Source organism: Mustela putorius, unplaced genomic scaffold (assembly GCF_011764305.1).
Source record: "Mustela putorius furo isolate JIRA1106 unplaced genomic scaffold, ASM1176430v1.1 tig00000107_pilon_pilon_pilon, whole genome shotgun sequence".
Taxonomy (NCBI): Eukaryota; Metazoa; Chordata; class Mammalia; order Carnivora; family Mustelidae; genus Mustela; species Mustela putorius.
The window spans coordinates 5530550-5550619 of record NW_025421284.1 but is presented as its reverse complement, the minus strand read 5'-3'; the positions used below and the strand labels follow the sequence as shown (position 1 = coordinate 5550619).

The 20070-nt window shown below is 46.8% G+C and overlaps 1 protein-coding gene and 1 pseudogene across 2 annotated transcripts in view; one reads left to right on the top strand and one right to left on the bottom strand.

The window, feature by feature from the left end:
• Positions 1-618: 618 nt before the first annotated feature.
• LOC123394823 lies at positions 619-12722 on the bottom strand (annotated as a pseudogene).
• A 6741-nt stretch (positions 12723-19463) lies between these two features.
• Positions 19464-20070, top strand: part of LOC123394794 (uncharacterized protein KIAA1755 homolog) — a 31621-nt gene continuing 31014 nt past the window's right edge. Inside the window, exon 1 of one of the 2 annotated variants that reach the window (XM_045089493.1) lies at positions 19464-20030. The gene's annotated coding sequence lies outside the window, so the exon portion shown is untranslated. Of the gene's footprint in view, positions 20067-20070 lie in introns of both variants that reach the window. The other variant, XM_045089491.1, reaches the window with a different exon arrangement.

Sequence of the window (20070 nt, the reverse complement as noted above, 5' to 3'; positions counted from 1 at the left end):
TGGGCACTGAGGAGTCCCAGCAGGATGCACATCCCGGCGGAGCCATTACAAATACCAGCACAGAAATAGCCACTTAAAACCAAGGCAGGAACCACATATAACCCAGAGGGTTCCATTCTCCTGGAGGATGAGCTAGCGGCCACAGCCAAGGCCTCTGGCAGTCAGGGGACTGGGGGTCTGGCAGGTGGCTCGGCACACCCTCGACCCTGAAGCCCCATGGGACTGTGAGGGAAGACCCAGCCAGGGCCCATTCTGGCTCCACGGCGGCTACAGGGCCACTCCCAGCCCCACCAAGATGTGTCTGTTTAGAACCAGGGAGGAAACCTTTTCTCTCGACTGTTCTTTTTAAAGATGATTGCTCAGCATTGACACAGAAAAACATCTGACATAAAACTGGAGCCATTCATAGCTGCAAATGAGCCAGAAGTTATCAAAATGCAGTGGCCACATGACAGAAACTTTTGCCCCCAAGCAGGCCTCCCGCATGGAGGTGCAGCCCCAGATGTGCAGGGACCCTGGACATCTGGGCCTCACAGTCTCCCTCAAGGGGACAGAAGAAGGAACCTGCTCTGATGGCTCCACTGGCAGCATCCCCTGATGGAAACCGGGGGCAGCCCCTCACGTGTTCCTGGTGTCCTGGTGATTCTTGGGCACAGCCATGTATCTCAGCTTCTCCATGATGGGGGAGGGGGGGTGGTGGGTAGCCCAGCAGCTGCGGATCCCACAGATCCTCCCGGGACAGTCCAGCATCTGCAGGTCCCACAGGTCCTCCAAGGGACAGCCTGGCAGCTGTGGGTACCACAGGTCCTCCAGAGATAGCATCTTGGTGAGTTTGTGATCCAGCAGGTACCTGCTCAGGTGGCTCTTGTCATGCCATATGGCCTCCATCTCATTGGCCAGGTCAACCCCCATTGCATGGTGACGGGCCAAGGTCAGTCAGTGAACCTCCACCACCAATACCCTAAAAAAGGCCCCCAGGTAGTAAATGCTGCCCTGATCCCTGGGGATGTGGGCCTGGGACTACGGCTGGCATCCGTAGCCGAAGTCCTTGCAGGCTTCCCAGTAGGAACTGGGGTACAGGGTGCCAAAGAGGGGAGACAGGATCTCCACACCCATGTGGTCACAGAACTTCAGGTCTATGCCTGCACACCAAGTCGCTCAACTTGAAGAGGAAGTGCTGCTCACAGAAGCAGCTGACCATCACCATGTGCTGCATGGACACATCCTGCCAGTGTGGAGCACCACAGACCTGGAGGACCACCACCCTCCAGCCCTCTCGGTGAGGACACAAGGGCCCTGCAGCCAGCTGGTCAGTGAAGATGTAGCAAGTGTCTCACCATGAAGACCACTATCTTTCAGCCCTCCTGGACAAGCACATGGGCCTGGCAGCCAGCTGGTCAATGAAGACATAGTAGGTAACCCTGTGGCCACCGTGAGGACCACCAACATCTGGCTCTCCCAGGGGGGCACATGGGCCCAGCAGCCATTTGATTGGTGAAGATGTAGCATGTGACCCTGTGTCCCACCATGAGGACCACTATCTTTCAGCCCTCCTGGAGGGGCACCGGGTCAGTGAAGATGTAGTAGGTGACCCTGTGTCCCACCATGAAGCGCTTCTCCACTGTCTGCAAGAACAGGTCCAGGAAGCTATAGGGACAGGAGAGAGGGTGTGAGGAGGTTCACTGCCAGAGGCTGGCAGCAGGACCCCAGAGCTGGGGGCCGTGAACATGTACATCTTCCTCAAGGGGGCAGGCTCTGGGCTGTTTTAAGCGACAGTCACTCTCCCAGCCTGTCCTGAGTGAGTCTGCCCCTGGGGTCTCCCTGCCTCCTGCTCCCAGAGATGGGGGCCATCAGCACCCCATCTTACAAAGGGGACCCTAAGGCTTAGAAGGTTGGAACATTTAAGTGGGGGAAAAGCTCACACTCATCCAGCAGGCATGAGGCAGGTCATTGGGGGCAAATTGAGGCTCAGCCATGGAGAAACAAGCCGGACGGGAAGCAGGAGGAGGGAACGGTGCCCCTGGCAGAGGCACAGCATATATGCAAAGGCTTGGGTTCCAGCCTGAGGCACCTGTGGGAATCCACACTCCGGGGTGCCCACCGGAGGGAGGGTCTACTCTATTCTATTTAGAAATCCTTACTTATTGAAGCTCCCAAGGTTAAGTTTTCTTTGTCCTGTGATTTCACACGGTTTTATTTTCTTTGTCTAAAAGGTTTGAAACCTGGCTTCCTTGGTCATTTCTGTAGACATCAGTTTTCATTATTGGGTCTCCATGTGCACATCACTACACTTTGGGTTTTTTCCTCCTGTTATTCTCTCTCATGTCAGTTTCATTCTTAGCCCCGAGGTTAGAACCTTGGACCAAGGAAAATATTTTCCTCCCCTTCAGTGGAATACAGAATGCGACACATATCCTCACTGTATTAGAAATGTATATATAAGAAAAACTGCACTGTATGTTGTATGACAAAAGATGCTGACCTAAGTAATTTTGGAAATGAATGGAATATTTTGATTAAGGAGAAATATACGTATATACACAGTGGACCCTATTTGATAAAGTTCTTCCCCCTAAGAGTGGCAGCTAACAGTTCTGAAAACACCACATCTGTATTCTGGAACAGAGCAATGAATTAAATCAATGGTGGGGAGAGCCAAGTTCGTCGCTGTTGGAGTAGGAAGTTACAGATCAGCAAAGGGAGAAAATCGTAATATCCACGTGATGATGGGCCAGGTTGGAGAGATCAGTATAAACTCATCTTTAGCTTAATATGGACACAGACAGTTCCACATAGAAATCTTTAATTAGGTGTGTTTACTAAGGTTGAAATACATGCATATGCTGCCTTGCATCGTCCGCTGAGCACATTCAGTTCCCACAGGTGAGACTTTGATACCATTCTCTAATAAGAGGAACCAGGGGTCTTTGAAGAAATTGCTGACACTAGGACTAAGTAAATATAGAAGCAGAGATAATCTTGAAGTATCAGAAAGGAAGGAAATACCAACAAAAACCCCCACAAAGATAGAATGATATCAAAGGGAAAGTGGAGCTAATGGAAAGCCAAGTAGTCAAGCCAGAATGAATAAGCAGCCAAATACTGTAGTGCTAGAGTATAACCACAGAGCCTCAAATGACTGCTCTGGTGTCCACACTAGTAAAAATCAGTGATTAGTTAAAAAGGAATCTACAGGTCGCAAAGTGGAGTCACTCATGTTAACAGACCCAGATCAGCAAACCAAGACTGACTACCTAACCTAACTGCAGTTTCACACATACACACTCCATATAACCTCTAACCACTCAACCTGAAAAATGGTCCCTTCTGGTCCCCTTAGGACAGTGACCTTGCCAAAAGCAATGCATCCTTTGCTAATACTTTCCTTTTTCAATGCCTTCTCTGCCTTTTAAATTACTTGGCTTATTAACAGATTACATTGTTTTGTTTTTACAAATGGGTTGAATAGACTTCTCTTAATAGAATTCCCAACAACATATCCAGATATTCTGCTATCCATCAAGGGGGAGGACTAACTCCCTCTCCCACCGTGTGGCTTCCACATAGTGTCTTCCTGCTCAAGAAGACACACTGTATGCACATGGGAAAGAGGAACTCATAGTGGGGAAGTGCGACCACCACTGCCTCAGCCAGGTGACCAATGTTAACAAGGGCAGCGACAAGTGACCTCCAGAGCACATTCCCTTGATATAAAGTGATGAAAAAGCACTTCAGTCTAGTCATGAGGAAAACGCCATAAATCTGAATGCAGAACTTTCTACCAAATGCCTGACCAGGTCTCCTCAATACTGCCAAGGCCATCAAAACAAGACAAGTCTGAGAGACTGTCACAGCCCAGAAGAGACTAAAGAGACATGAGGACCACATGTCATATGGCACATTGTTTTGGGATCCTGGATCAGGAAAAGGTACAACAGAAGGAACCTGAATAAAGTATGGACTTTACTAAATAATAACATATCAATATTTGTTCAGTAATTGTGAAAATTCTGAGGGAAAACAGAGAGTAGTAATTAAAGGTCAAATAAGAAAAACCTATTGCATCAGATTGGAAACCTAGAGGAAATGGGTGATTTCCTAGTAAAAATACACTTTGACAAAATGGACCCTAAAATAAGGAAAAACAAGCAGACCAATTAACCATCCAGGGGCCTCTTCCTCTTGCTGGCTCTCCCTTCACTGTTCTGGGGCTTTCCTCTCCTGGGACAGAGAAGGAACAGGGACAGAACTGTTCTGGAGTTCCCCTGAGACCAGATTCTACCATCTTGTCTCCCCCAGCCATGGCCCTCCTGTGAGTAAAGTGTGCATGGGAAGTCTCAGGGGTTGTCAATCCTGAGGTGTCACCTAGCACTCTGGATAGCAAGGGCCTGGACACACTCACTGAAGTAAAATAAACTAACATCTTTTTTTTTTTTTTTAAGATTTTTATTTATTTGACAGACAGAGATCACAAGTAGGCAGAGAGGCAGGCAGAGAGGGGGGAAGCAGGCTCCTCAAGGAGAAGAAAGCCCGATGTGGGGCCTGATCCCAAGACTCTGGGATCATGACCTGAGCCAAAGGCAGAGGCTTTAACCCACTGAGCCACCCAGGTGCCCCTAAATTAACATCTTTTAGTGATAGAAATAGATTAACACTTGCAAGAGGCAAGTCAAGACTGGGTTTCGACCTGGCAGGCCCAAGGCCTCACACTCTCACAGTGTGACCTGGACCCTCTCCAACCCTCCATCCTGCTAAGTGCTCTGTGGAGGTCCCATTCCCAGGCAGTCTCTCTCATGGCATCTGGGGCCTCCCACAACTCCGGGCTGACATCCACTCACCATCCATTCTACTGGAAAGGGTTTCTCTCTCTCGGGTTCCATGAAGTCATGGATTTAAGTGTCTTTAGCCTGGCTTGGGTCACGCTGTCATCCTTGACGCCATCAGAGCACCCAGAGGACAGAGCATGGGGTTGCGTAGACTTGGATCATACGTCCATCTTCAGGGTGGGGGGAAGGTGGGGTCTGCCCTCTGGAACTGTTTGGGAGGAGGCAGGTGAGATAATGTGGTTGCCAAAGGGAAGCTTAGGTGTTGGAGTTGGGTGTAAGAACAGATGCTGAGCTGGGAAAGCTGCAGATCCCACTTCACTGGCGGGTGACTACACGGCTGTGGAATCTAAGCCCAAGGAATGAAGGGGTGCACTGAGAGTCAGCAGCTTAACCGCCCATCCAGTGCTTTTCCTGTCCTTCCATGACGGCCGGACACTCTTTCAATGGCTGAAAAAGTAACTTTGCTGTTGGTGGGAAACTCAAGACTCCTGCCTTGGGCACTGGGTCCTCACATCTCAGAGACTAGAAGACACACAGACCTCACTCAGGTCCCTGAGAGGAGGGACCCCAGGAGTCACTCCCACCCCCCCACACACGCATTAATCACCCAACCCCAGAGAACAAACTGGCTCATTTCCAGTCTCTCTTCTCTCCTTTACAAAGAGCAGAGACCAAACGTGAGGATGGTCAGGAAATTATTGTTCAGTGAAGCTGTGGGAGACTCAAGGATTTTTCCACAACACAGAATCCACAGTGGGCAGGCCACGGTCTCTAGGTCATGCTCGTGGATCTCCAAGACAATGCAACCTCAATGAGAAACTGTCCCACTGGAAGATACAGTTGCTCCACATCCTTGCTTCTTAATGAATATGTGTATCAAAGGTTTACATTACATTCGGGAAGCCAAAGGACTACAAGTCCAGTCAGCTATATGGCTCTTGTGGCCAAGGCCAAATTCATGGGATATAGATTCATGGAATACAGAGAAGTAGAAATATCCAATATTAAGAATACAGAGGACAATTGAAGGGAAAATTAAAAAATAATAGAACCTAAAGAACCTATGGTATATTATCAAGAGCTCTAATATATGGACAACTAGATTTCTTGAAGGAGAGGAGAGAGAAAATGGGGCAGGAAAAAAAAATTGATTAGATTATGGTCAAATCATCCCAATTTTGGTAAAGAATTTTAAAAAGAGACTTAACTACCAATATTGCAGGCATTTTAAAATATGAGGGTATTTTTAAATAATTCTATGCTAATAAATTAAAACTTTTAAATGGGGTAGACAAATTCTTAGAAAAAATAAAATAACTCTCTCTTTGCAGATGACATGATATCTTATATGAAAAATCTGAAAGACTCCACCCCTAAATTACAAGAACTCATACAGCAATTCAGTAATCTGGCAGGATACAAAATCAATGTACAGAAATCAGTTGCTTTCTTATACACTAACAATGAAAATATAGAAAGGGAAATTAGAGAATTGATTCCATTTACTATAGCACCAGAAACCATAAGATACCTGGGAATAAACCTAACCAAAGAGGTAAAGGATCTGTACTTGAGGAACTACAGAACACTCATGAAAGAGATTGAAGAAGACAAAAAAAAAAAAAAAGATGGAAGACCATTCCATGCTCATGGAGTGAAAGAAAAAACATTGTTTAAATGTCTATACTGCCCAGAGCAATCTATACTTTCAATTTCATCCCAATCAAAATTCCATGAGCATTTTTCAAAGTGTTGGAACAAATAATCCCCAAATTTGTATGGAACCAGAAGAGACCCTGAATTGCTAGGGATATGTTGAAAAAGAAAAACAAAACTGAGGACATCACATTGCCCAATTTCAAACTTTACTACAAAGTTGTCATCACCAAAACAGCATGGTACTGGCCCAAAAACAGACACATAGACCAGTGGAACAGAGTAGAGAGCCCAGATATGGACCCACAACTCTATGGTCAAATAATCTTCAACAAAGCAGGAAAGAATATACAGTGGGAAAAAGACAGTCTCTTCAATAAATGGTGCTGGGAATATTGGACAGCTATGTGTAGAAGAAAAGCCTGACCGTTCTCCTACAGCACACACAAAGATAAACTCAAAATCGATTAAAGACCTCAACATGAGGCTGGAATCTATCAAAATCCTGAGGAGAACATAGGCAGTAACCTCTTCAACATCGGCCACAGCAACTTCTTTCAAGATATGTCTCCAAAGAAAAAGGAAAATGATCTTTTGGGACTTCATCAAGATCAAAAGTTTCTGCAAAGCAAAGGAAACAGTCAACAAAACAAAGAGGTAACCCATGGAATGGGAGAAGATATTCGCAAATGACACTATGGACAAAGGGCTGGTATCCAAGATCTATAAAGAACTCCTCAAACTCAACACACACAAAATAGATAATCATGTCAAAAAATGGGCAGAAGACATGAATAAACACTTCTCCAATGAAGACATACAAATGGCTATCAGACACATGAGAAAATGTTCATAGCAGTCAGGGAGATTCAAATCAAAACCACATTGAGATACCACCTTACACCAGTTAGAATGGCCACAACCAACAAGACAGTAAACAACATGTGTTGGAGAGGATGTGGAGAAAGGGGAACCCTCTTACACTGTTGGTGGGAATGCAAGTTGGTGGGAATGCAGCCACTCTGGAAAACAGTGTGGAGATTCCTTAAGAAATTAAAAATAGAGCTTCCCTCTGACTCTGCAATTGCACTACTGGGTTTTTACCCCAAAGATACAGATGTAGTGAAAAGAAGGGCCATCTGTACCCCAATGTTTATAGCAGCAATGGTCACAGTCGCCAAACAGTGGAAAGAGCCAAGATGCCCTTCAATAGGCAAATGGATAAGGAAGATGTGGTCCATATACACTATGGTGTATGATGCCTCCATCAGAAAGGATGAATCCCCAACTTTTGTAGCAACATGGACGGGACTGGAGGAGATGATGCTGAGTGAAATAAGTCAAGCAGAGAGAGTCAATTATCATATGGTTTCACTTATTTGTGGAGCATAAGGAATAACATGGAGGACATTGGGAGATGGAGAGGAAAAGTGAATTTGAGGAAATCGGAGGGGAAGACTAACCATGAGAGACTGTGGACTCTGAGAAACAATCTGAGGGTTTTGGAGGGGAGGGGGTGGGGAGTTAGGTGAGCCTGGTGGTGGGTTTTATGGAGGGCACATATTGCATGGGGCACTGGGTATGGTGCATAAACAGTGAATTCTGGAACACTGAAAAATAAAATTAAATTTTTAAAAAAATCCTAAAGAGTTTAAAACAAAAAAAGAAAAGAAAAAATAAAATAACTCAAACACAAATAGCAAATCAAAAAGTCTTATAACCCTAAAAAACAAAACAACAACTAAATCAATCATCAAAAGTCATTTGTCTAGAAAGACTCCAAGGCTCAGATGCTCCCCTGAGAAGTTCATCAAACACCTAAGGGAAAAACATCCCAATGTTACATAAATTCTTCTAAGGAACAGAAAATGAAAGAATAGATCTTAACTTATTTTGTAAGATAAGCATAAATATTGATATTAAAAGTTGACAATGAGAGACTAGAACAAGGAAAGAATAGTATGGGTCGTGCACGAGCACAGGCACAGAAATTCTCAGTAAACCCAGGCAGGGAACGTGGAACAATGCCAATATATCGTGATCAGTAGGGTTTATCCCAGAACGCAGGGCTAGTTTAACATTATAAAATCAGTACTATACTCCACATATCAACAGATTAAAGGAGGGGGAAAAAAGCCCTAAGTTCATCTCCATGGCAGCAGAAAAAGCATTTGGAATCTGTCATCTTTGCGAAGACTTGGGCCTTGCACTAGAGTTGGAGGTGCGCGTACCCGCCAGATCTGCTCCGGGACATGCTCCTGGGTACCAGAACGTTCATGGCAACACTATTCTCAGTGACCAAGAAATGCAGATGACACAGGTGTGTGCCAGAGGACAGTGAACAGGTGTGGAGTTTCTCACCATGGAGACCTGCACAGAATGACAGGAGGAGGGGACAGCAGTTCTGTGTGTTCACAGACATGTGCGAACTCAGAACCGCATCCATCTGTGAATCTCACAAACACGACGTAGGAGCTCTCAAGGCCAGGAGACCCAGACTACCGTGCAGCTGTGCGTGTGGGTGGCACGGGGACATCCCCCATCAGGGCAAAGATGGTCTCAGAGTGGGAATGGCATGAGGGAAAAAAAAAGAGCTTCAGAGGCATTTCAGACACTCAGCACCCTAACGTGAGTGATGCTAAACAGAGGAGATTATGCAGTGATCTATATTTTCCTTTGATCCTATGACAGGTCACAATAGAAGACAAAAAAATAACTAAGAGGAAACAAAACAGGACCCTCAGCTTGAACCCTGGGAGCTGAGTCTGCATAGTCGGGACTTGAGCTCTCCTTGTGTTTCTTCAGGATAGAATCCACTTCTTCTGTTGGACCACCCACCCAGGCCGGGCTGCAGAGGCCTCCTGCCACACCACTCTGCCCCTGCACCTGCCAGCCAGAGGTCAGGCCCGGGGAACATGGAGGGCCTGAGGAGGCCCTCACACCCACAGCCGTCCATCTGGGACATGGCATTTCCACCCGCTATCGGGACCTCGCTTCACTTGCTCAAGTCTCTCTGTCAGAGACGGCATCAGCTGGCCTCCTGCCTAGGCTGAGCTCAGCAGACAGTGTATGTTGGTCCCACTAAACTGAGGTAATGCTTGGAACACCTGGCAGAGACTCCATTTCTGCCACACGTCCCGCGCTGTTGGTTCTCATAGGGGGCAGAGGATGGTTGCAGCCCTCCTGAAGCCAAAGCCTCGTGGGGAAGGCAGACGTTACCGCGACAGCCACAGGAATGACATGCAGAGCTGCACAGGACAAAGCTACCTGTGATGGCAGGGAGAGCCTTTGAAAGGGCCCCAGATTAGCTAGAGAGGTGGGGTGAGGCGTGCTTGGCAGAGGGAGGGTTTCAGGTGAGATCTGCAGATGAGCAGGAGTTGGGCGAGGGGTGGCCAGGAGTGCAAAGTCCCTGTGGGTACAGAATATGACTGATCTGTGGCTCTAGGAGCCTTTCACTTGTCTCCAGCCCCCCACACCACTAAAGGCAGCCCAAACCAGCTCAGACCTGACTTAGGGGTGGTGGACAACTTCTGTAGGAGTGGGAGATGGGTCAGCCCTCAGCAATGTTCTTGAAGCCCAGACCTAGCTGACATTTGGTGGCCAGCACTGAAGGGTCTGAGCCCACACCAGGGTTTGCTTTCTCAGGGGCTCTCCATGTCCTCAGCAGCAGTCCCCACCCCACCCCACCCCCACCACCACAGTGTGCCATAACACACAGGAGGTCCTGCTCTCAGATAGCTCGCATTCCAAGGCTGACTGGATGTTTGCCTTCATGGGAGGGGAGGGCCTGAGTTGCTCTTTGTCAGAGTAAAATCCTGAGAACAATGGAATGTGTGTGAGCAGACAGTTGCCCACATCTGCCACTGAGTTCCCTGGAGGGGCAAAGGGTTTGCAGGGTCGAAACAGGTGGATTTTCTAAACCCTTTCATTATATTTGGTTTTCACTACTTCTGAACTGGAAACAATTTATTTTTATTTTTTATTTTTTTAAGATTTTATTCTTTATTTATTTATGTATTTATGTGTATGTTATTTGACAAAGAGCGAGCGAGAGGGAGAGTACAAGCAGGGGAAGGGGCAAAGGCAGAGGGAGTAGGAGAAGCAGCCTCCCTGCTGAGCGGGCTGTGATGCTGATGCTGCTGCGGGATCCCAGGACCCCGGGGATCACGACCTGAGCAGGTGCTAAACCAACTGAGCCACCCAGGCGCCCTGAACTGGAAACAATCTTAATTCCTGTGCTCCGTCATTGTTCTGCTGTGATAGAAGGATATATAGTTCTTCTGGGTTTCTCAGAAAAATTAGCAAATTAACACATTAGAAACTTCCTACATGTCGAAGATTTTTATCTCAATGGTATTTACTTAAATATGACATGCTGGTTGAGAAAAAACAGCAAAACCTTCAACAGAAGAGACTCTTTCATCTTTGTTTTCCTGCTTTGTCCTCAATGAGCAAATAGTGGAGAGTTTTCCGAAAAGCAGACTGTGGAGGGCCAGGACATACGGGTTTCTGCTCAGGGTCCCATGTGAGCTGCGAAGGGGCTGTCTGGGATACGAGAGCTGGTGCCCAGCCTGCTCCGTGACCTGTGCATGGGGTCAGCCAGCCAGCACCGCCTGGAGAGCGGGGACAGCCTCACAGCAGAAGTCCTGCTCTGGGTGTGAGCTCCCTGCCTCTCTGTGCTGCTGTGTCCTGAGGGTGGCCACAGCCATTTGGCCACTTTCTGATGTTTAGGGACTGTGGAAACCTGGAAAGTTAATATTTTCTGTTACTATGTTCCTTTACTATAACTTATCAGAAAAACAAGGGGTTGAGATAAAAAGAGATGAACTATGCAGATGTTAAATTCAAGTGGTGTCTACAAAATAGAAAATATGAAAAGTCACAGTCTTCTACAGACAAGCGAATGAAGAAGGGCAGAATTCACAACCAGCTTGGATCTTAGAGCATGCTCAGAAATCTCTCTTTATTTGAGACTTCTTAATAGTCAAACAACAGAACCTAAATGCTCACAAAGTAAAGGCCAAACCGCAGCTGTGGCCCAGAGACCCCAAGGCCCTGACCCTTAGTGGTGGAGTCTCGGGTGCTGTCAGCAGGGGAGACGCAGCCCACTCACCAGACACTTCCTCTTCCTGCCATAGAAGGCCCATGTAGAGCCATAGATCATCTCCCCAAGGACACCCCAAAGCCACACAGGCCATGACCCCAGCCCCCCCACCACCCCTTTGTAGTCCCAGAATGCACTGCGCTCGTCTGACCTCAGGCCTGCTGTGCCTGCTGCTCCCTCTGTGGGGTGGGCCTAACCACTAACAACTGGGCAGCGAGCCTGTCCTTTAGCCTGACATGTCTACAGCTGGGTCCCAGCCCTGCCCTTCTCTATCTTGCCCCCTCTTGGTGACTCTCAAAATTCAGTCTGTCCTTCAGGAAACAAATGAGAGGGGCTGGGGCTGGGGGGGCAGGGAGAGGGTGGTGGGGATGTACGCTGGGGAGCGCGTGTGCTGTGGTGAGTGCTGTGACTCGGGTAAGACTGGGGATTCACAGACCTGCACCCCGGGGCAAATAATACATTTTGTATCAATTTAAAAAACCCTTACTCTGTCTTTTGTTTGGTTGGCATCTCGGTCACTGGGATGTGAGGGCTCGGGGGCTCGCCTCCAGGCATGTCCAGCTCAGCGTCTGCTCAGCGTCCGGAGCGCATCAGGTGCGCAGAAGAGGCGCCTCCCTCCTCTCTCTGCTGCTTCCCTGCGAGGCCGACCTCAGGGCCGCCCTGTGTGGGCTAATGAACGAGCAGCACTCACACCCACTCCACAAACACACGTCCTACCTGCTGCTGTCTGCATGTCCTTTATCTTGGGAGAGAAAGGTTAAAAATTCCAAGGACTGGTGAGGCAAGCTGGTCCAGCGCACAAGACGTCTAAGGTCGGGGAGGAAGGCCAGCAGGGTGAGAGAGCCTGCAAGAGAAAGGAGACCAGGCGGAGGCACCAAGGGCTGAACCAGAGGGGACCCTCCCAGAGCCTGGCCCTGCCCCAGGGCACACAGATGGTCCTCAAGCACGCCCCAGCCAGCCCCACGCAGGCTTCCCTCTGGGGGGCGAACAGAACTCTCACTCAGAGAATTTCCACCACCCCCAGGGTGCACAGTGTTCTGCCACAAGGGGGGCTCCCTGAGCACGGTCCCTGCATGGAGGCCGGTGGTGCAGGCCGCTACTTTATGGGGTTCTCCTCGGATACGTGCTCCATCCATCCGGTCACCGGGATGCCCACCCAGAGGTTTCACATGTGATTCTTGCCTGGGACCAGCCTATTTCCCAAGATAATCTCCGATTAAGACTTTGACTGGAAGCAGCAGCAAAGGTAGAACACAAGCTGAGAATTGAAACCGGCTTCTGCCGTGAACCCAGCCTCTGGCAGCCTGCGGAGTGGGCAGCACAGCTTGCTGCCAGTGTCTCGGGTCACTGTGCGCAAGACCACACAGAGAAAAGGCAGCACAGGCTCTGAGTGCCCACAGGGAGATCTGACCAGACATTAGACTGTGTGTGACCTCGCACACACGATTCTATGCTTTCACAGCCTGGGCATGTGCCGGGAAACAGTCCGGAGCCCTCTTGGATCTACTGAAGTGACACCACACCATCTCACCGTTCTGATCCTTTTGTAATGTGCCGTCTTTCCTACTCAGCACGGCCTTTGAGGCTTCTCCGTGTTCATTCGTTTCATCTGCTGTGCTCCTTTCTGTAAGTGAGCGATGCGCTCCGCTGTTCCCCCAGTTGTTGGACACTCAGGGCTGGCCTGACAGTGCCAGAGTGAGGGCTTGGGAACCACTAGAAACTGCCAGTGTTCCTCTCTGGTGTGTGCCCGCCTTCTCGGGATTTGCTGACCGTGAAGTTTCTTGGCCACTTCCATCAACTCTCAGCAGACACCAACCCTGGAGATTTTTAGGCCACACTATTTAAAAATACGAAATGTTTTAGCTTGATATTGTATTTTATAAAAACTATTTTTGGGTGCCTGGGTGGCTCAGTGGGTTAAAGCCTCTGCCTTCGGCTCAGGTCCTGATCCCGGTGTCCTGGGATCAAGTGTCGCATTGGGCTCTCTGCTCAGTGGGGAGTCTGCTTCCCCCTCTCTCTCTGCCTGCCTCTCTGCCTACTTATGATCGCTCTCTGTCAGATAAATAAATAAAATCTTCAAAAAAAAAACTTTTTAACTTTAAATATTTTTAGGCTTTACCTACTTGGGTAAGTGACAGATAAGAGAGTCTGTCTACACTTACGTTTTCCTAATTGCTAGAAAGAATGAACATTTTTTTGTTTATTAATCATTATAGTTTAGTGTTTTGAAATGCCAGTTCTTAACCTTTGCCTAATTTCCCATGAGACTGTCTCTCTCTGTCTCACTTTTTTTTTCTTTTTTAGTTTTTAAGGACTCTTTTTTTGTTCTGGGTCTTGATCACTACGTGACTACAACAGATTGAAACATACCCATTTTGTGGATTATCTTTTAAATTCATCCTCCTCATGTCCATGGATAGGAATTTAAATTAATTTAATCTTAACGTAGTCAAGTATGTCAGCGTTTTAGTCACAGTCCGTGCTTTGTGCATTTATCAAATTATCAAATACTTCCCTATCCCAATTTCACCACAATCTTTGCTTTTTTTCAGTTTTAAGGTTTTGCTTCTCATAATCTGTTCTTCTATTTGCAATTTATTTTTGTGGTTTTTTTTATTTTTTTAAGATTTTATTTATTTATTTGACACAGAGAGAGAGCACAAACAGGGGGAGCTGCCGAGAGAGAGAGGGAAGTAGGCCCCGCGGAGCAGAGAGCCTGATGCGGGGCTTCATCCCAGGACCCTGAGATCATGACCTGAGCCAGAGGCAGAGGTTCAACCCACTGAGCCCCCCAGGCACCCCTGCAATTTATTTTTAGTGAGGTAATACTCACATAGCATAGAATTCACCATTTCAGCCATCTGAAAGTGTACAGTTCAATGATATTCCATAAATTTACATGTGATGCAACCAACCCCACCATCTGGCTCCAGAGCACTGCCCATACGAGACAAATCGTATTCCTGGAGCATTAACCCCCCCCCAACCCCCATCTCTATGGGTTGTCCACTCTAGATATATCACATACACGGAACCATACAGTAAGTATGTGGCCTTTGTGTCTGGTTTCCTTCCACTCGTAAAATGTTTTTAACCCTCATCCATGTTGTAGCGTGAATCGAAATGTGCTTTCTTTCTGTGACTGAAAGATATTCCACTGTGTGGATCTATCACGATTTCTTTATTGATTCATCTGTGGATAGAAATTGGATTGTTTCTACTTTTTGGAAATTGTGAAGAGTGTTGCTACAAACACCTATGTACAAGTATTTCTGCTAATTTATATTTTCATTTCTCTTGGGTATGTACCCAGGAATGGATCCTCAGTCACAGGGAAATCTATGTTTAACTATTTAGTAAATGCCCAACTTTCCCACAGAGGCTGAAGAATGCTACATTTCCAAGAACAATGTACAAGTGTTCTAATTTCTCTACCCTCACATATACTTTTTATTCATCCTCCCCTTTTTTTAAAACAGTCCTGGCGAGGTATCTCACTGTGCTTTTGATTTACACATCCCTAGTGATTAACAATGCTGAGCACCTTTTCATGTGCTTCTTGACCCTCTGTTTATCTTCTTTGGAAAAAGGTCTATTTAAGTCCTCTGTCTGTTGTTTACCTGGATTGTTGTCTCGGTTGTTGAGCTAAGGAACTCTTTATATACTCTGGATACTAATCCCTTATTGAAAATAAGACTCCCAAATATTTTCTCCCATTCTGTGTGTTGTCTTTCTTCACTTTCTTGATGTGTGCTTTGATGTACAAAAGTTTCAAATTTTTATGAAGTCCAATTTATGTATTTTTTCTTATGTAGCTTGTGTTCTTTGGAGTCATGGCTAAGAAACCACTGCCAAATCCAAGGTCATGAAGATTTATCCCAATTTTATTCTAAAAATTTCATAGCCTTAGCTCTTGCATTTAGGTCCTTTATCTATTTGGGTTAGTTTTTAATATGGCATGAAGTAAGGGTCCAATTTCATTCTTCAATATGTGGATGTCCAGTTTTACCAGCACCATTTGTTGAAAATACTGTCTTTTCCCATTGAATGTTCTTGTCATCTTTGTTAAAAATCATTTAATCATATATGTAAATGTTTGTTTCTGGGCTCTCTATTCTGGTCCATTCATCTCTGTCTGTCTTTATATCAGAACCAAGCTATGGGAGTTTTCATTACTGTAGCTTTGCAGGTAATGTGAGTCCCCCAACTTTGTTGTGCTTCCACACTTTTTTTCCAAAATTGCAGCAATGGCCACAGTCACCAAACAGTGGAAAGAACCAAGATGCCCTTCAACAGACGAATGGAAATAATGGAAAGACATAGCATGTCCATGGATAGGAAGAACTAACTACATCCAAATGTCAGTGCTACCCAAAGTGATCTACAGATTCAACATGATTCCTATCAAACATCAACAGCGTTTTGTTTTGTTTTTTGTTTTTTTAAAGATGGAAAACTGATCCTCAAATTCATATGAAACTGCAAGTGTCCCCTAATAGCAAAAACAATTGGGTAAATACCCAATAATGCAACTGCAGTGTCAGAGGGTAGCTCTATTTTTCATTTCTTAAGGAATCTCCACACTGGTTTCCAGAGTGGCTGCACCAACTTGCATTCCCACCAACAATGTAAGAGGGTTATGCTTTCTCCACATCCTCTCCAACACATGTTGTTTACTGTCTTGTTGGTTGTGGCCATTCTAACTGGTGTAAGGTGGTATCTCAATGTGGTTTTGATTTGAATCTCCCTGATGGCCAGTGACAATGAACATTTTTTCATGTATCTGTTAGCCATTTGTATGTCTTCATTGGAGAAGTGTTTATTCATGTCTTCTGCCCATTTTTTGACATGATTATCTGTTTTGTGTGTGTTGAATTTGAGAAGTTCTTTATAGATCTTGGATGTCAGCCCTTTGTCTGTACTGTCATTTGCAAACATCTTCTTCCATTCCATGGGTTGCCTTTTTGTTTTGTTGACTGTTTCCTTTGCTGTGCAAAAGCTTTTGATCTTGATGAAGTCCCAAAAGACCATTTTTGCTTTTGTTTCCTTTGCCTTTGGAGACATATCTTGAAAGAAGTTGCTGTGGCCAGTGTCGAAGAGGTTACTGCCTATGTTCTCCTCTAGGATTCTGATGGATTCCTGCCTCATGTTGAAGTCTTTTATCCATTTTGAGTTTATCTTTGTGTATGGTGTAAGACAATGGTCGAGTTTCATTCTTCTACATATAGCTGTCCACTTTTCCCAGCACCATTTATTGAAGAGACTGTCTTTTTTCCACTGGATATTTTTTCCTGCTTTGTCGAAGATTATTTGACCATAAAGTTGAGGGTCCATATCTGGGCTCTCTACTCTGTTCCACTGGTCTATATGTCTGTTTTTGTTCCAGTATCAGGCTTGGTGATCACAGCTTTATAGCAAAGCTTGAAATCAGGCAATGTGATTCCCCCAGTTTTGTTTTTCTTTTTCAACATTTCCTTAGCAATTTAGGTTCTCTTCTGGTTCTTAGAGAGAAAGTTTTCAGTCTTTCACCATTGTGAATGCTGTTAATTGGGTTTTCCACAAATACTGTTTCTCATGTCAAAGAATTTTCTCTCTAATTATCATTTTCTGAGAGCTTTTTTCTTGAGATGGTGTTGGATTTTTAAAAATATCTTTCCTGTGTCAATCAAGATAAACTTCCTGCCCCACATTGTTCGGTTATAGTGATGTACTCCACCATTTTTTTCCTGTGGAGCCACCTTTCCATTCCTGGGATCAATCTCACTTATTCCTGTAACCCTCTAATGTGCTCTTGGATTCTATTTGCTAAAATTTTGTTGAAATTGTTTCCATCTTCAGATATTTATCAGGGATGTTGGCCTGTAGTTTTCTTGTGATGTCTTTATCTGGCTTTGGGATCAGAGATGCTGTTCTCATAGAATGAATTAGAAACTATTCCCTCCTCTTCAGTTTTTTGGAAGAATTTGAGGAAGCACATCTACTCTTACAACCTCTAAATGTGGGCATATTCCCATCTCAGTCATGGCCCCTCTTCCCTTCTGTCTGCACATTCGGTCTCTCCTCTCTAAACACACCCATGTGTGGACATTTCCAGCTCTGTGTTTCAGCCAGACCTCTGACCTCTGCTCTCGGCCCAACACAGTTAACAGATGTCTCAGTGTCAACATGCCTTCTCGTCCATAATCTGCTTCTTCTGAATCTCTCCCACTGCAGTAAAGGGGGTCAACCCTCTGACCTGCTGATCAGGACCCAAATCCTTGAGTTGCTGTTTTGGTGCTGATTCTTAACTACAGACACCAGAATCTACTGTAGCTAATTTCAGCAGGATGGGATGTACTATAAGATATTAGGGAGATTATAGCATCTGTGTGAGGTTCAGGTAAACAGGAACATCCAGAAATGTTGGAGAAACACCCAACCGTACTTGAAGTTTGTTTTAGGCAACCTCCCCACAGTCCTATTTCCTTCCACTCAGAACCACAGCTGTCAGGGATGAGACCCAAACTGCCCCAAATGAACCAAACCCCTTCATTGTCAATCTGCTAGAGGAGTCACTACTTCCTGTGGTTCCTTCCACATTTCACGTGGTGCACATGTTACCAAAGCCAGGCATGTCTGCTCTGACCTCCAGGATCTGAGACACATGGCTTTGTGGTCTCCAGCTTCAACCTACAGGGAGTATGCTACTGGGGCTGGCACAAGCCACTCTCCCGATCAGCTATGCTTTCCCTGATTCTCCAGGGATGCAGCTGTCAGCTGCTTCTCTCAAATCTCTCTGACTTTCCTGGGCTGCTTCTCATAATCTCTGTCACTCCCACCTCAACCCAGCCCATCATTCTCACTGAGACTGTGGCAGTTGCTTCCTGATGGGTCTCCCTGCCCAGACCAGCTGTGGGCTCCAAACTGCAGCCAGGGGGACATGTTTGGAATGTAAATCAGATAATGTCACTTCCTTCCCAAACTCTCTCCATAGTGCTTTCTCACGACACTCAGAATAAAACAAAGTTCATTGCCATGACCTACTTATCCCTGCTGCATTTTCAGTCCTGATTGCTCTGCATCTGCCCTTGTCACTATGCTCCCAGCCTTCCTCGGGCACACCAGAACCATTCCCACCCCAGGGCAGGCCTTTGCACACATGAAGTAGCAAGCAGATCGCTTCCACACTCTCTTCTGGTCCCTGCATAGTTTTCTCTGTCAGGACCCCCTGCTTTATTGTGCTTTATTCTCTGTCCCTTGGTTTATTTGTCTCCCTCCATTGGAACGTCGGACCCCCAGGTGTCTGACCCACTGACCCAAAGTCGGTGACTCATAAGTACTTCTGGAATAAATCAAGCCATTTCAGTCGTCCAAATTTTGGGGGAAACTTCTTAGAAAACACTTCTGACTCTATGGATACACAACAAAGAAGGACCCAGATTCTTAAAAACTTTGGCTGTCCCTGTGTAGGCTCTGCTTTCCCTCTGCACAATGACTGTGGCAAGTGGGCTTCACCTGTAGGTCCCAAAATCTCCAGTAAGAGTGAGATTCCAGGGCTGCACCCTGACCAGCCATCAGGGGAACTGTTGGCCTCCCATGAGGTCAGCTCCTGGACCCTGGAGAAGCTGACCTCAGGGACAAAGTCGTCTCCTCTGGAGGTGTTGGCAGGTGCTTTGGGACCACACAGGTTTGTAAAGAATGGCTCCTTTCCTGGGGCACCATGGGCAGGACTCCCACAGGGAGAGTAGATGAGCGGGAGGATGGGGCAGGGACTGATGGGGGGGGGGGGTGCTCCGGGGACTGAAGGACAGCCAGGTTCCCAAGCACTGAGACAGGCCTGGAGGTTCCAAGAAGCCGAGCTGATGAGAGAGGCAGGGGACAATCAGAGGAATTGAAAAGAGCCAGCGTGATGGGTGAGGAGGCAACTCCTCTGTGCCTCCCTCAGCTTTAGTCTTTCTGGGACCTGTGGCCAGGAGCCTTCCGGTTCCAGCATGGCTTATTTCTCTGTACAACTGAAGCTCATCCCTAAATGAGCCCGTTTGTCCTGCATTGGGTGGGATGAACCAGTGCCTATGTTTCTGGTCAAGACCCCGTGCAGGGTGCGAGATCAGCGGGGCCTTCTGGAAGACCCTCCCACCCCCAACAAGGAGGCTCTCGGGCACCCCGTCAGCCAAGGGGCTCACTTGGACGGAAGAGAAAGCGAGTCGGCTACTCGCCAGTGTAAACCAGGTACCAGTCTGTTCACACTGGGGGAAACCAGTGGCTGATGGTCTTCCGGAGCAGAAATCAGGATCTGATGGGTCTACACTGGCAGAAATCCGACGCAGCGCCCCTGCCACTGGTCTGAGAACACAATCCCAGGTTCCCAGGCTTCCTGAGAACAAAAGTAAAAGCAAAGGCCCGGCCACCACCCGGCCTGGCTCCGGAGGGAGGAGCCCTGCGCCCCCGCCCCCATGACCGCCCAGGTGAGGCCACCTGCGCGCTGGGTGCGCCTGCGGGAGGTGA